The following is a 14,151-nucleotide window of genomic DNA, read 5'->3' as shown; positions in this document are numbered from 1 at the left end:
CATCATCCCTTTCCACTTTGAATTATAGGTTTCTGCTTACGCTATGTATAGGAGCCTTAGCTGTGTAGCTGTAAAATACCCCTTCAAATCAGGTAATCCAGTCTGCCTTCTTCTACTGAAAGAATTAGCTTATCCCACTTGACTCTTGCTGTCTTCCCTCCCAGATAAAGTCCTTCAGCTCTTTATTAATTGCTAGCCACAACTTCTCCTCTGGTTGATAAAACTATGCCTGACCTGTGTATAAGACTAATGGGACAAAAAACATTTTAACAGCTCATATCTTACTATCCATGTCCATATAATAAACCAACCATTTTCTCAGTTTTTGTTTTATCTTTTATTTACTCTCTTCCTTAGCTGCCACACCAGAATCATTTTTAACCCATACTCCTAAATACTTATTTTTATTGTGTCCCCATATATATGGATATCGCTGAACCAATTCTTGTGTGGGTACATAATTTCCCTCTATTGCCTTTGTTTTAGCTTCATTAATTTTGTATCCCAAAAAGATTTTAAACTGTCTCAGAATGTTATACAACACTGTAATGTCCTTTTCTGGTTTTATCAGGTATAAAATAATAACAGATGCAAATAGATGCAACTTTTCTTGACTACCACGCCAATTATATCCTTGAATTTCTGAGTCCCTTATTTTATTTGCCAGTGGTCTAAATATGATGCAAATAACAATGGGGGAAGAGGACTCCCCTGCCTGGTTCCTCTGCTCAAGCAGAAATTATCAGAGATGAACCCACCCACTTTAATTTTTGCCTCCGATCCCTCATATATCCTCCAAATTAAACTTATAATTTTATCAGGGAATGAAAATGCTTCCATTGCCTGCTCATAAAGTCCCAGCTTACTCTGTCAAATGCTTTCTCTGCATCAAGACCCACCAACAACAGTGGTATTTTCTTACATTTTACTTTCCTCTGGATCATCAGTGTTCTGTTAATTTTGTCAAATGTTTGCCTCCTCTCCACAAAACCACATTAATTCACAGCTATCAATTTTGGCATCACTTTTGCCATTCTTTTAGCCATTATAAACATAAACACTTTATAATCACGGTTTAGTATTGAAATGGGCCTGTATGAAGCTGGATCTGATGGATCTTTATCCTCTTTAGGTATTACAGCTACTACCACTTTCTTCCAGGATGTTGGTACTTCTCCTCTTCTTAAAATACTGTTAAACATTCCAGATTTGTATTATTTTTTTTCCTCCTAGGTTCCAAAATTCCACAGGAATACCATCTATTCCTGGGGACGTTCCTGTAGATTGGTTATGTATCACCATTTTTATCTAATCTCCTCCTATCCTACTGTTAGTAATTGAGCCTCATCTACCTCCAACCTTGGCATATTTAATTCTTTCATAAACATTTCCATGTGTACATTTTCTTGATTTCGATATTTCTCTCTTTCATACAGACTTTCATGCAATTTCTGAAATATTTCTTATACTTCTATAGGATATCATGTTATCTTCCTTGTTATAGATTCCCTAAGCTTGATGACAGCCCTTTCTACTTTCTGTTGCCTGAGTTGTTGTGCTAAAATTAGTTTTGTTCTCTGGAGTTATTATCAGAAAACACTTGCTTAACAGCAATCTTTCTAAACTCATGAATATTATTAAGATAATCTCTGACTTACTGTTTAGCATTCTGCAGTTGCTTCTCTTCTTGTTCTGTGAGATTCCCCCTATTTTCCAGTACTTTAACATTTGTCAGTTCCTCTAAATAATTCTTTTTGCTTCTTAACCATATCTCCCCTTCTTTTATTTCCACCCTATTTTTAAACTTCACTTTAATTTTATCCCACTCCCTAGCTATATTTTCAGAACAAATTTCTATCTTCTCTAATAGCTTCTGAATAATTTCCACCACCCATTCCTTAAATTCCTCTCTTTTCAACAGATGGGAAAGTGCCAGTGTCTCATTTTTATTTCATTACCCTGTGTTTTTATTTTAGTTATTATTGGTGCATGATCTGAAATAGTTATTGGGTGCGTATCAAGACCTTCAATTAAATGCACATGTTCCTGTAAATGTAAATTCTGTCTAGCCTAGACCTTTTTTTGTGTCTTGGGGAATAATATGTAAATTCACTTTGAACTCCTAGTACTGAATTCACATCTTCCATGTGAAATATTTTCATATATTTCTTCAAAAATCTACCCCCCCATTTGTTATATTTTCTCGTCTGGCCCCCCCAGGCACATCTTCACTATTGCAAATCAAATTGCAGTCCCCACCTACAAGTAAAATTTCTTGCTGAAAGCTGATTATTTCTCCCAGAATTTTCTTAAACTCCATTATAGCAGTTTTAGGTGGAATATAAATGCATGCCAGTGTAATCCTCCTCCCTTGCCAGTAGCCACTTAGTATTATAAATCTACCATTATCTTTTTTTAGCTTCTTCTATCACTATTGCACCTTCTCTTGCAATTAATATAAGTACTCTTCTTTTCCATTGTCCCAGGTATTTCACTGAATAACCATCCTGAAAAACCTTTCTTTATCAAATGCACATGTTCAGTTCTTTCTAAGTTTGTCTCCTGTGGCATAGCTATTTACACTCTACATTTTTAATATAGCTCACCACTCTTTTCTTTTTTGTATTCATATGTGACACCATTGACATTTAAAGACATTACAGAAAGCATCATTGTATTAAAAAGTTATTATTCACACCTTTTATGTATAACAGCTTTTTTGTTAAATGTCTAGTTCTAGCTTTTGTGTTACATACATACTGTTTTGGTGGGTTGATCTCTTATGCAGTTGTTTCTTGTCATATCCATTTGAGCCTTTGTTACATCTTGCCAAACTTTTTGTTTTATTGAAAGACCTCAAAAAGACACACCCAAGACCCCGAAAACATATTAACTTAATAATAACACAGAAAACTATGTACATATTCAAATATTAAGGTTTTACCCTCCTAATATGAACAGATGTTCTAAACTGACAGCCACACTTACAGACCTGAGTTAACCGAAAAGAAAGGTTATCCATGCCAACAAATATGGTGCATCCTGTGCTTCTACAAAGTGCTGTCTGTTTTTGTCTTATCTTTATAATTCTTCCAGCTAGGAAAACATTTGAATGTTTCCAGAGGACATTATCTCCTAGTTATTTCTCTTCATCAGATTGTCTCCTGGACATACGAGGACCAGATGCAGAGTTGCTACTAAGCATCCATTTATTTGCTAGAAAAAAGCCTTAAAGTATTCAATATACTTTTTCATTTACTTGCTTTCTCCTAAAACATGTTACTAGATCAAGATGAGGGCTTTAATCCAGTCATTCCCCTATGCAAGAATGAGAAAAAGCACACTAAGTTTTCTTTTGTCATGCTCTTTTAACCAAACTTTTGTTCTTGCTCTTTTTTTTTTTTTTTTTTACATCACAGTGCCTACATTTCTTAAAACTGACAAGGAGAAAGAGAATGAAAAAGAAGAAAAAAATAGGAGCACCTGTTTACATTAGTATCCTCATTACACTTAAAATAAACGAGAAAGCTTTACTTTATAGCCTGCAGAAAATCATGCACTATAAAAATAGTACCATTAAGAAACAATGTTGTTTTATTTACAGTTAACTTTCTCCCACCTCTTCCCCAATGCCTGCATTTGATTTTGAATTGAAGTTTTTCATTTAAAATTTAGTTACTTCTATTTTTTTTATCTTTTTCTTACATTGCATTTGTTTTGTTTAAAGTTTTTTGTTCTTTTGGAGTTTTACGTGGTTTTGGTTAGGGTCAGTTAGAAAAGTTAGAAAAGAATTCCTTTACAGACAGTCAATAACATCCAACTAATTAGTCAGAGAAGCTGAGAAACAGCTTGGTGACTTTTGAGTTGCCTGCTCCTACTATTAAACTGATTTTGGACACTCCTCCCAGTCCTGTCTCATCAGCTCATTTATTCTACTGACTTGAAAGAGATCAGTTTGGAAGGTCCACCCGCTTACTGTCTTAAACTTGAATTATCTTCTGTTTCCTCCCTTCCCACGTACTTAAAAAATGCACTTTATTCAACTGCTTTTACTGTATCTTTGCTTCTTTCTACTTTATTACTTTATTTTGCTTTTTGCTGCATGTTCTTAAAAGTTATAGGTTACATTTATTCTGCTGCATTTTTTATTGCTTGTTAGTAGCCTGATTACATTGTAATTGTTATTCTAAGCCTTTTAGTTTTCTTACATAAGGAAGGTTTGCGGTCTACACCCTTGTGGCAGGAGAGGTAGCTTACATCCTTCTAAATTGGGAATTGCTGGTTGAAGGCTTATTGTGTCTGGTATTCTAAAACTGTCTTAGTTCTGGTTTAAGCACTTGGGCTTCAGGCTAGTTATTTTATATTAAGAAGGTCTGTGGTCTACACTCTTGTGAGAGGAAAGGGTAGCCTCCTCCCTTCTGACCTGGGAATTGCTGGTTGAAGGCTTATTGCGCCTGTTATTCTAAGTATCTTTGCTCTGGTTTAAACTCAATTAACCTTAGCGGCTCTGCATTTGGCATCCTTTGCAAGAGGTCCACAGTGTGTGTGCTTGAAGCCAAGCCATCCTTTTTGACTGCTTTTACTGTCTGTGCCTGCTTATTGCCTGCACTTGTTTTGCACTGAAATATTACTTAGTTAGCATAGACTAAATCCAGACTTGCTGAATGTAGCCTGTTTTCATACACTTGCACTCAAATCCAGCCATCTTACATTAAGAAGGGCTCCCCTGCACCCTTGTGACAGATGAGTGTGGATATAGCCTTGTCTGAGCTGGGAATTGCTGGAGGAAGGATCACTGTGTAATTTCTTATTGGAAGACTAGTTTAAAACTGTTATTTCCATCTAAGCCTCATGTCTGCATGTTTTTTGGCTCAATTACCTGGAGCTGCAGTGCATTTGGTGTCCTTTGTCAAAGGTCCAGAGTGTTTCTGCTTGAATCCAAACCATCCAAAGCTAAGAACAAGAAATTAAGCTTATTTACAGTTTGATCTGTACTTTTTCATATGTATTTTACTGTTTTGCTGCGTTGATGTGTGCCTTTTTGGCTGTTTTCACTGTTTATGCCTGCACTTGTTTTGCAATGAAATATTGCTTAGTTAGCTTGGACTAGACACAGACCTGCTGAATCTAGTCTGTTTTTCATACACTTGAACTAATTTCTAGCCATCTTGCATTAAGAAGGGCTCCCCTGCACCCTTATGGCAGAAGAGTGTGGCTATAGCCTTGTCTAAACTGGGGATTGCTGGAGGAAGGATCATTGTGTGATTTCCTATTGGCAGACAAGTTTAAAACTGTTTAATTTCACCTGTATATAATTTGCATGGTATTTTTGGCTCAATTAACCAGAGCTGCTCTGTGTTTGGCATCCTTTGCCAGAGGTCGAGAGTGTTTCTGCTTGAATCCATACAGTTTGTGCCTACCTATTACTTGCACTTGTTTTGCACTGAAATATTGATTAGTTAGCATACACTAGATCCAGATTTGCTGAATCTAGCCTGTTTTTCATACACTTGAACTCAAATCCAGCCATCTTACATTACGAAAGACTCTCCTGCACCCTTGTGGCAGAAGAGTGTGGATATAGCATTGTCTGACCTGGGAATTGCTGGAGGAAGGATCACTGTGTGATTTCCTATTGGCAGACTAGTTTAAAATTGTTTAATTGCACCTGTATATAAGCCTCGGATTTGCTCACAGCTGCATACCTCACAACAGGGGTTAGCAGTGCCTTGTATAGACACAAATCCTTAGAAACTATTTTTTCCCTTGACACAGTGACTGAAACCCTCCCAGGTTTCCTGCTGATCTGTGGGCAATGGAGCTGCACACTTCTGCACTGCAGGGCACTTAGCTGAGCACTGAGCAGCATTGCTCCACTGATCTTTTATAGAATAAGTCCCCTTGTTAATACCAGAGCAATAGTTGATCTAATTTGCCCTCTCACAAATTAGTACTTAAGAATTACCTGCTACTATGGACACTAAATATACAGAACAGGAACACAATCACTGTACGTTTGAAAAGCTCTTTTAATTCTGGTACCTCGGCCTTCGCCTTCTCCTGGAATACAATTTACAAAGTCAAACACCACCCTTTTTATATTACATCTAATTGAATTATTAGTGCACCATCCCTTTTTCCATAATTTAATTCCCTTCATTATTAACACAACCATGTAACTTGCATCTAAAAAAACATTTTCCGACTTCACTCACTTGCATTGTTTCTGACTTCATTAAATATATATAAACACATTTTATATAGATTTATTTGCATTCATGTGCAAAATCTTTGATATTCTTAAATAAATACTTTTATATAAATAATGCTGATGAATCATCACATTTATGAATATTCTAATTTTTTAAAACAAATATTATTATTGTTACATAATACATTCTACATATGTTTTTATTTTTCATTGAATTCCTTCAATAAACATCTATCATTTCTGAGAGATATGTGGAAAAATATAAGTTTAAACTTCCATATTCATTCCATTTGGAAACAAGGTTTTGTAATTGAGAATAAACCTAGATTCCATTTGTAACAATTTTTCACGAAATACAGCCTCATTTCCAAATACATTGGGCCTGCCCAACACACAAAATACAAATCCCTCTGGAATCCCCCTATGCTCTTCACAAAAATGTTTTCCTACTGGACTTTCCATTCTTTTATGTTTTATATCACCTAAATGTTCAAGAATCCTAAGCTTCACCTTTCTTGTTGTTTGTCCTATGTACCATTTCTGTTTCACACATCCACATCCTATGATGTATACTACCCCTGTGGAATTGCAGTCGTAGTATTCCAGGGCCCTGTATATGACATCATTGATTTTAGTGCCATCCAAACTTTTGACCCGACTACAAATCTTGCAATTTCCACATCTGAATGTTCCCTTTCTGATATTCTTTCTAAATGTGCTATTATTTCTAAAATTCAATATTTCCTTTAAGTTAGAATATCTGCTGTAAGAAAAAATAACTCTTGGTGGGAAAAGTTTTCCTATTCTGTCATCTTCACTAATGATGGGCCAAAATCTCATCACTGCCTCCCTTATTGCATCTGAAAATTGTGAGTATCTGGTGACAAAAAACATATTGTCACCAGACCTAGCTTCCCCATGGTCACACGAACTAGAATCCAAATTCTCATTTCTACCATACCAAGTCTTGCTCCTGGTTTCTAATGACTTCCCAAGTCCTAACTCACCCTATCTCTAGCCAATCTAATGTTTACTTCAGAATATCCCCTCCCTATCAGTTTTTTTTCCACCTTATTAAATTCACTGGAAATCATATTGCTCTCTGAAGTGTGCATTCCTATACGTTTAAATTCACCAAATGGTAGAGACTTAAGCAGAGAATCACTGTGCATACTAGATGCATGTAAAAAATTCTCGGCTGCTGTCCTCTTCTGAAATGGTTTGTATTGTATTTTATTATCTGGACTCAAATAAATCTCCACATCCAAGTATTGGATGCTTTTTCCCCCAATGGTGTAGGTGAAATCTAACCCCCAAGAGTTTTCCTTGATCTCTGAGACAAATTTTCCAAAATCTTCTAAATTACCCTTACACAAGAACAACAAATCGTCAATGAATCTCACATATTTTACTACCTTGTTCTTGTAAAATTCTGATGGATAAATAAAACAATTCTCGAAGTGGGCCATAAACAAAATAGCATATGAGGGCGCAAATGCTGCCCCCATAGCTGTGCCCTCTTTTTGCAAAAAATGTCTCCCTTCAAATTCAAAACAATTGTGTGTTAGGCAGAAATCCAACAAACTAAGAATGAAATATGTTTTCGGTCCATCCCCCAACATTTTTTCCACTGCTTTTAAACCATGATGTCTATTAATGCTGGTATATAAGGATTTAGCATCCACACTGGCCCAATAAAAGTCATCTTCCCATTTGATGTCTCTTACTTTAGTGCACACTTCATTAGTATTTCTTACATGTGACTGTACCCTTTCCAGATAACATTTTAACAAGGAATCCAAGAATATTCCAACATTTTGCAAATAGCCTCCTTACCTGAAACTATGGGACGTCCTGGTGGGTTCCTAATATCTTTGTGTGTTTTGGGAATAATGAAAAATCTGGCAACCTTGGGATTTTTTACATGCAATTTTCTTACATCAACAGATGACAGAAAACCTAACCTCTCTCCCCTTTCAAGTAGTTCCAATAATTGTAAATTATATTCCTTTAATGAATTACAAGATAATTCTAAGTATGTATTTGTGTCCATCAATAAATCCAGAGCTATGGAATTGTATTTTTCCCTTGGAAGGATCACCCAGTTCCCACCCTTGTCAGCCTGAGTGAACACATAATGATTATTTGCATTATTTAAATCTGATAAGGCCTTCCATTCATTCCTACTTAAATTATACTTTTTCTTCTTTCCACAAAATTTTTTATGTTCCTCTTCAATGGTTTTTAACAGTGTTTTTTCAAACACATTAATAACTATATTTCTCTTAGGTGGCATAAATTCACTTTTGTAAGGTACTTTGGGAACTGTCAACCTTCCATATCCAGCGTTGAATGCGAAACCCCCCCCATCTTCACACACTTCTTCCTGTGCATGAATATCTACCAAATCATTTTCATGTAATGTCATATTCAGCAAAGAATTGTCCAAACAATCTAAATTTTCAACATCATTATCAATCTCTTCCATAATAACAACATTAAGTGTACAATTTTTGTTAGAAAAAAACTCCCTTAAATACAGTTTCCTACAAAACTGCCTAATTTCTAAAGACACATCAGCCAAAGAAGGGAAACATACGGGTACAAACTTTGTACCTTTGAACAACACTTGTTTTGCACACTCGGAAATATTTAAATCCGAGATGTTCAAGATATTATAGCTCTCACCTTCACAAATGTCCATATTAAAACATAAATCAGGTCCACAGTTGGGCTGTAAATCCCCCTCAATTACAAAGTCTGCGTTTGAAATGCTGCTTTCCTCCTCATTTACTCTCGCCACGTTGTTATCTTCTTCTCCCCTTGTTTTGAAAACGACGCCCTCTCCCTTTCTGCTGAGCCGATGACTGGTCTGAAGCGCCCACTGCTCCATTGACTTCTGTTGGTATCTCCTGCTCTACGTTCAAACTTTCGAAAGAAACACTTTTCCTGCTGCTGGATTCATCTGCAGAGGACGCTGAGGTATCTCCCATGCCCGATCTCGAGCCTCTTCTGACGTCACGAAAAGCGCTTCGCTTCCTCTTAAAGCTGTACTGCCAGGAAAACAGCTTGCCTGAATCGTGATCTTTAACATCACGGAGGTATTTTCTTTTTTTGCGTGAAATCACCTCCGCTTCGATTTTAGAGACTCTGTTCTTAATTTCAACTAAATTTTTATTGAAAACAGCCACCGAGCTCTCCTCAATGAGTCTTTCTTGTAAATGCAGAATTGAGGTACGAGTTTTCTGTAATGTTCTTTCATTTCTTTTTACGAGCACACTTAACCAACCTAGTGTGCATTTTAAAGATATATCTTTCCATTCTGAGGACAAATCAGCCTCGTCCTCAGAAAATTCAAAAGCAGGTAATCGCTCGACTCTCAGACCCCTGGGTGTAATATTTGTGCTGATGTATTTTTCAAGCAGCTTTAAGTCATAAAGGTTGTAACTTCCTTTACCAAGGCTCTCTCAAGTTCCACATACCTCTCAGAAAGTCAATGGCAACACTCTCCCATGGATCATTAGTTGCCATCTTTTCTTCCCTTTCTTTCCACATGGATGCCAAATTAACTGGTTGAGTTGATTGTGCACCCAACGAGGTGACAGTAATGGTGTTCACCGACATGACAGTACAAAATACAGCACCTTCACTCCTTCAATGCTCCAAAGTCACTAAATATACAGAACAGGAACACAATCACTGTACGTTTGAAAAGCTCTTTTAATTCTGGTACCTCGGCCTTCGCCTTCTCCTGGAATACAATTTACAAAGTCAAACACCACCCTTTTTATATTACATCTAATTGAATTATTAGTGCACCATCCCTTTTTCCATAATTTAATTCCCTTCATTATTAACACAACCATGTAACTTGCATCTAAAAAAACATTTTCCGACTTCACTCACTTGCATTGTTTCTGACTTCATTAAATATATATAAACACATTTTATATAGATTTATTTGCATTCATGTGCAAAATCTTTGATATTCTTAAATAAATACTTTTATATAAATAATGCTGATGAATCATCACATTTATGAATATTCTAATTTTTTAAAACAAATATTATTATTGTTACATAATACATTCTACATATGTTTTTATTTTTCATTGAATTCCTTCAATAAACATCTATCATTTCTGAGAGATATGTGGAAAAATATAAGTTTAAACTTCCATATTCATTCCATTTGGAAACAAGGTTTTGTAATTGAGAATAAACCTAGATTCCATTTGTAACAATTTTTCACGAAATACAGCCTCATTTCCAAATACATTGGGCCTGCCCAACACACAAAATACAAATCCCTCTGGAATCCCCCTATGCTCTTCACAAAATGTTTTCCTACCGGACTTTCCATTCTTTTATGTTTTATATCACCTAAATGTTCAAGAATCCTAAGCTTCACCTTTCTTGTTGTTTGTCCTATGTACCATTTCTGTTTCACACATCCACATCCTATGATGTATACTACCCCTGTGGAATTGCAGTCGTAGTATTCCAGGGCCCTGTATATGACATCATTGATTTTAGTGCCATCCAAACTTTTGACCCGACTACAAATCTTGCAATTTCCACATCTGAATGTTCCCTTTCTGATATTCTTTCTAAATGTGCTATTGTTTCTAAAATTCAATATTTCCTTTAAGTTAGAATATCTGCTGTAAGAAAAAATAACTCTTGGTGGGAAAAGTTTTCCTATTCTGTCATCTTCACTAATGATGGGCCAAAATCTCATCACTGCCTCCCTTATTGCATCTGAAAATTGTGAGTATCTGGTGACAAAAAACATATTGTCACCAGACCTAGCTTCCCCATGGTCACACGAACTAGAATCCAAATTCTCATTTCTACCATACCAAGTCTTGCTCCTGGTTTCTAATGACTTCCCAAGTCCTAACTCACCCTATCTCTAGCCAATCTAATGTTTACTTCAGAATATCCCCTCCCTATCAGTTTTTTTTCCACCTTATTAAATTCACTGGAAATCATATTGCTCTCTGAAGTGTGCATTCCTATACGTTTAAATTCACCAAATGGTAGAGACTTAAGCAGAGAATCACTGTGCATACTAGATGCATGTAAAAAATTCTCGGCTGCTGTCCTCTTCTGAAATGGTTTGTATTGTATTTTATTATCTGGACTCAAATAAATCTCCACATCCAAGTATTGGATGCTTTTTCCCCCAATGGTGTAGGTGAAATCTAACCCCCAAGAGTTTTCCTTGATCTCTGAGACAAATTTTCCAAAATCTTCTAAATTACCCTTACACAAGAACAACAAATCGTCAATGAATCTCACGTATTTTACTACCTTGTTCTTGTAAAATTCTGATGGATAAATAAAACAATTCTCGAAGTGGGCCATAAACAAAATAGCATATGAGGGTGCAAATGCTGCCCCCATAGCTGTGCCCTCTTTTTGCAAAAAATGTCTCCCTTCAAATTCAAAACAATTGTGTGTTAGGCAGAAATCCAACAAACTAAGAATGAAATATGTTTTCGGTCCATCCCCCAACATTTTTTCCACTGCTTTTAAACCATGATGTCTATTAATGCTGGTATATAAGGATTTAGCATCCACACTGGCCCAATAAAAGTCATCTTCCCATTTGATGTCTCTTACTTTAGTGCACACTTCATTAGTATTTCTTACATGTGACTGTACCCTTTCCAGATAACATTTTAACAAGGAATCCAAGAATATTCCAACATTTTGCAAATAGCCTCCCTTACCTGAAACTATGGGACGTCCTGGTGGGTTCCTAATATCTTTGTGTGTTTTGGGAATAATGAAAAATCTGGCAACCTTGGGATTTTTTACATGCAATTTTCTTACATCAACAGATGACAGAAAACCTAACCTCTCTCCCCTTTCAAGTAGTTCCAATAATTGTAAATTATATTCCTTTAATGAATTACAAGATAATTCTAAGTATGTATTTGTGTCCATCAATAAATCCAGAGCTATGGAATTGTATTTTTCCCTTGGAAGGATCACCCAGTTCCCACCCTTGTCAGCCTGAGTGAACACATAATGATTATTTGCATTATTTAAATCTGATAAGGCCTTCCATTCATTCCTACTTAAATTATACTTTTTCTTCTTTCCACTAAATTTTTTATGTTCCTCTTCAATGGTTTTTAACAGTGTTTTTTCAAACACATTAATAACTATATTTCTCTTAGGTGGCATAAATTCACTTTTGTAAGGTACTTTGGGAACTGTCAACCTTCCATATCCAGCGTTGAATGCGAAACCCCCCCCATCTTCACACACTTCTTCCTGTGCATGAATATCTACCAAATCATTTTCATGTAATGTCATATTCAGCAAAGAATTGTCCAAACAATCTAAATTTTCAACATCATTATCAATCTCTTCCATAATAACAACATTAAGTGTACAATTTTTGTTAGAAAAAAACTCCCTTAAATACAGTTTCCTACAAAACTGCCTAATTTCTAAAGACACATCAGCCAAAGAAGGGAAACATACGGGTACAAACTTTGTACCTTTGAACAACACTTGTTTTGCACACTCGGAAATATTTAAATCCGAGATGTTCAAGATATTATAGCTCTCACCTTCACAAATGTCCATATTAAAACATAAATCAGGTCCACATTTGGGCTGTAAATCCCCCTCAATTACAAAGTCTGCGTTTGAAATGCTGCTTTCCTCCTCATTTACTCTCATGCGTTGTTATCTTCTTCTCCCCTTGTTTTGAAAACGACGCCCTCTCCCTTTCTGCTGAGCCGATGACTGGTCTGAAGCGCCCACTGCTCCATTGACTTCTGTTGGTATCTCCTGCTCTACGTTCAAACTTTCGAAAGAAACACTTTTCCTGCTGCTGGATTCATCTGCAGAGGACGCTGAGGTATCTCCCATGCCCGATCTCGAGCCTCTTCTGACGTCACGAAAAGCGCTTCGCTTCCTCTTAAAGCTGTACTGCCAGGAAAACAGCTTGCCTGAATCGTGATCTTTAACATCATGGAGGTATTTTCTTTTTTTGCGTGAAATCACCTCCGCTTCGATTTTAGAGACTCTGTTCTTAATTTCAACTAAATTTTTATTGAAAACAGCCACCGAGCTCTCCTCAATGAGTCTTTCTTGTAAATGCAGAATTGAGGTACGAGTTTTCTGTAATGTTCTTTCATTTCTTTTTACGAGCACACTTAACCAACCTAGTGTGCATTTTAAAGATATATCTTTCCATTCTGAGGACAAATCAGCCTCGTCCTCAGAAAATTCAAAAGCAGGTAATCGCTCGACTCTCAGACCCCTGGGTGTAATATTTGTGCTGATGTATTTTTCAAGCAGCTTTAAGTCATAAAAGGTTGTAACTTCCTTTACCAAGGCTCTCTCAAGTTCCACATACCTCTCAGAAAAGTCAATGGCAACACTCTCCCATGGATCATTAGTTGCCATCTTTTCTTCCCTTTCTTTCCACATGGATGCCAAATTAACTGGTTGAGTTGATTGTGCACCCAACGAGGTGACAGTAATGGTGTTCACCGACATGACAGTACAAAATACAGCACCTTCACTCCTTCAATGCTCCAAAGTCACTAAATATACAGAACAGGAACACAATCACTGTACGTTTGAAAAGCTCTTTTAATTCTGGTACCTCGGCCTTCGCCTTCTCCTGGAATACAATTTACAAAGTCAAACACCACCCTTTTTATATTACATCTAATTGAATTATTAGTGCACCATCCCTTTTTCCATAATTTAATTCCCTTCATTATTAACACAACCATGTAACTTGCATCTAAAAAAACATTTTCCGACTTCACTCACTTGCATTGTTTCTGACTTCATTAAATATATATAAACACATTTTATATAGATATATTTGCATTCATGTGCAAAATCTTTGATATTCTTAAATAAATACTTTTATATAAATAATGCTGATGAATCATCACATT

This window comes from Protopterus annectens, chromosome 1.part1 (assembly GCF_019279795.1).
Source record: "Protopterus annectens isolate FY-2018-M chromosome 1.part1, PAN1.0, whole genome shotgun sequence".
Classification (NCBI taxonomy): Eukaryota; Metazoa; Chordata; order Ceratodontiformes; family Protopteridae; genus Protopterus; species Protopterus annectens.
Note: the sequence above shows the minus strand (reverse complement) of the source record.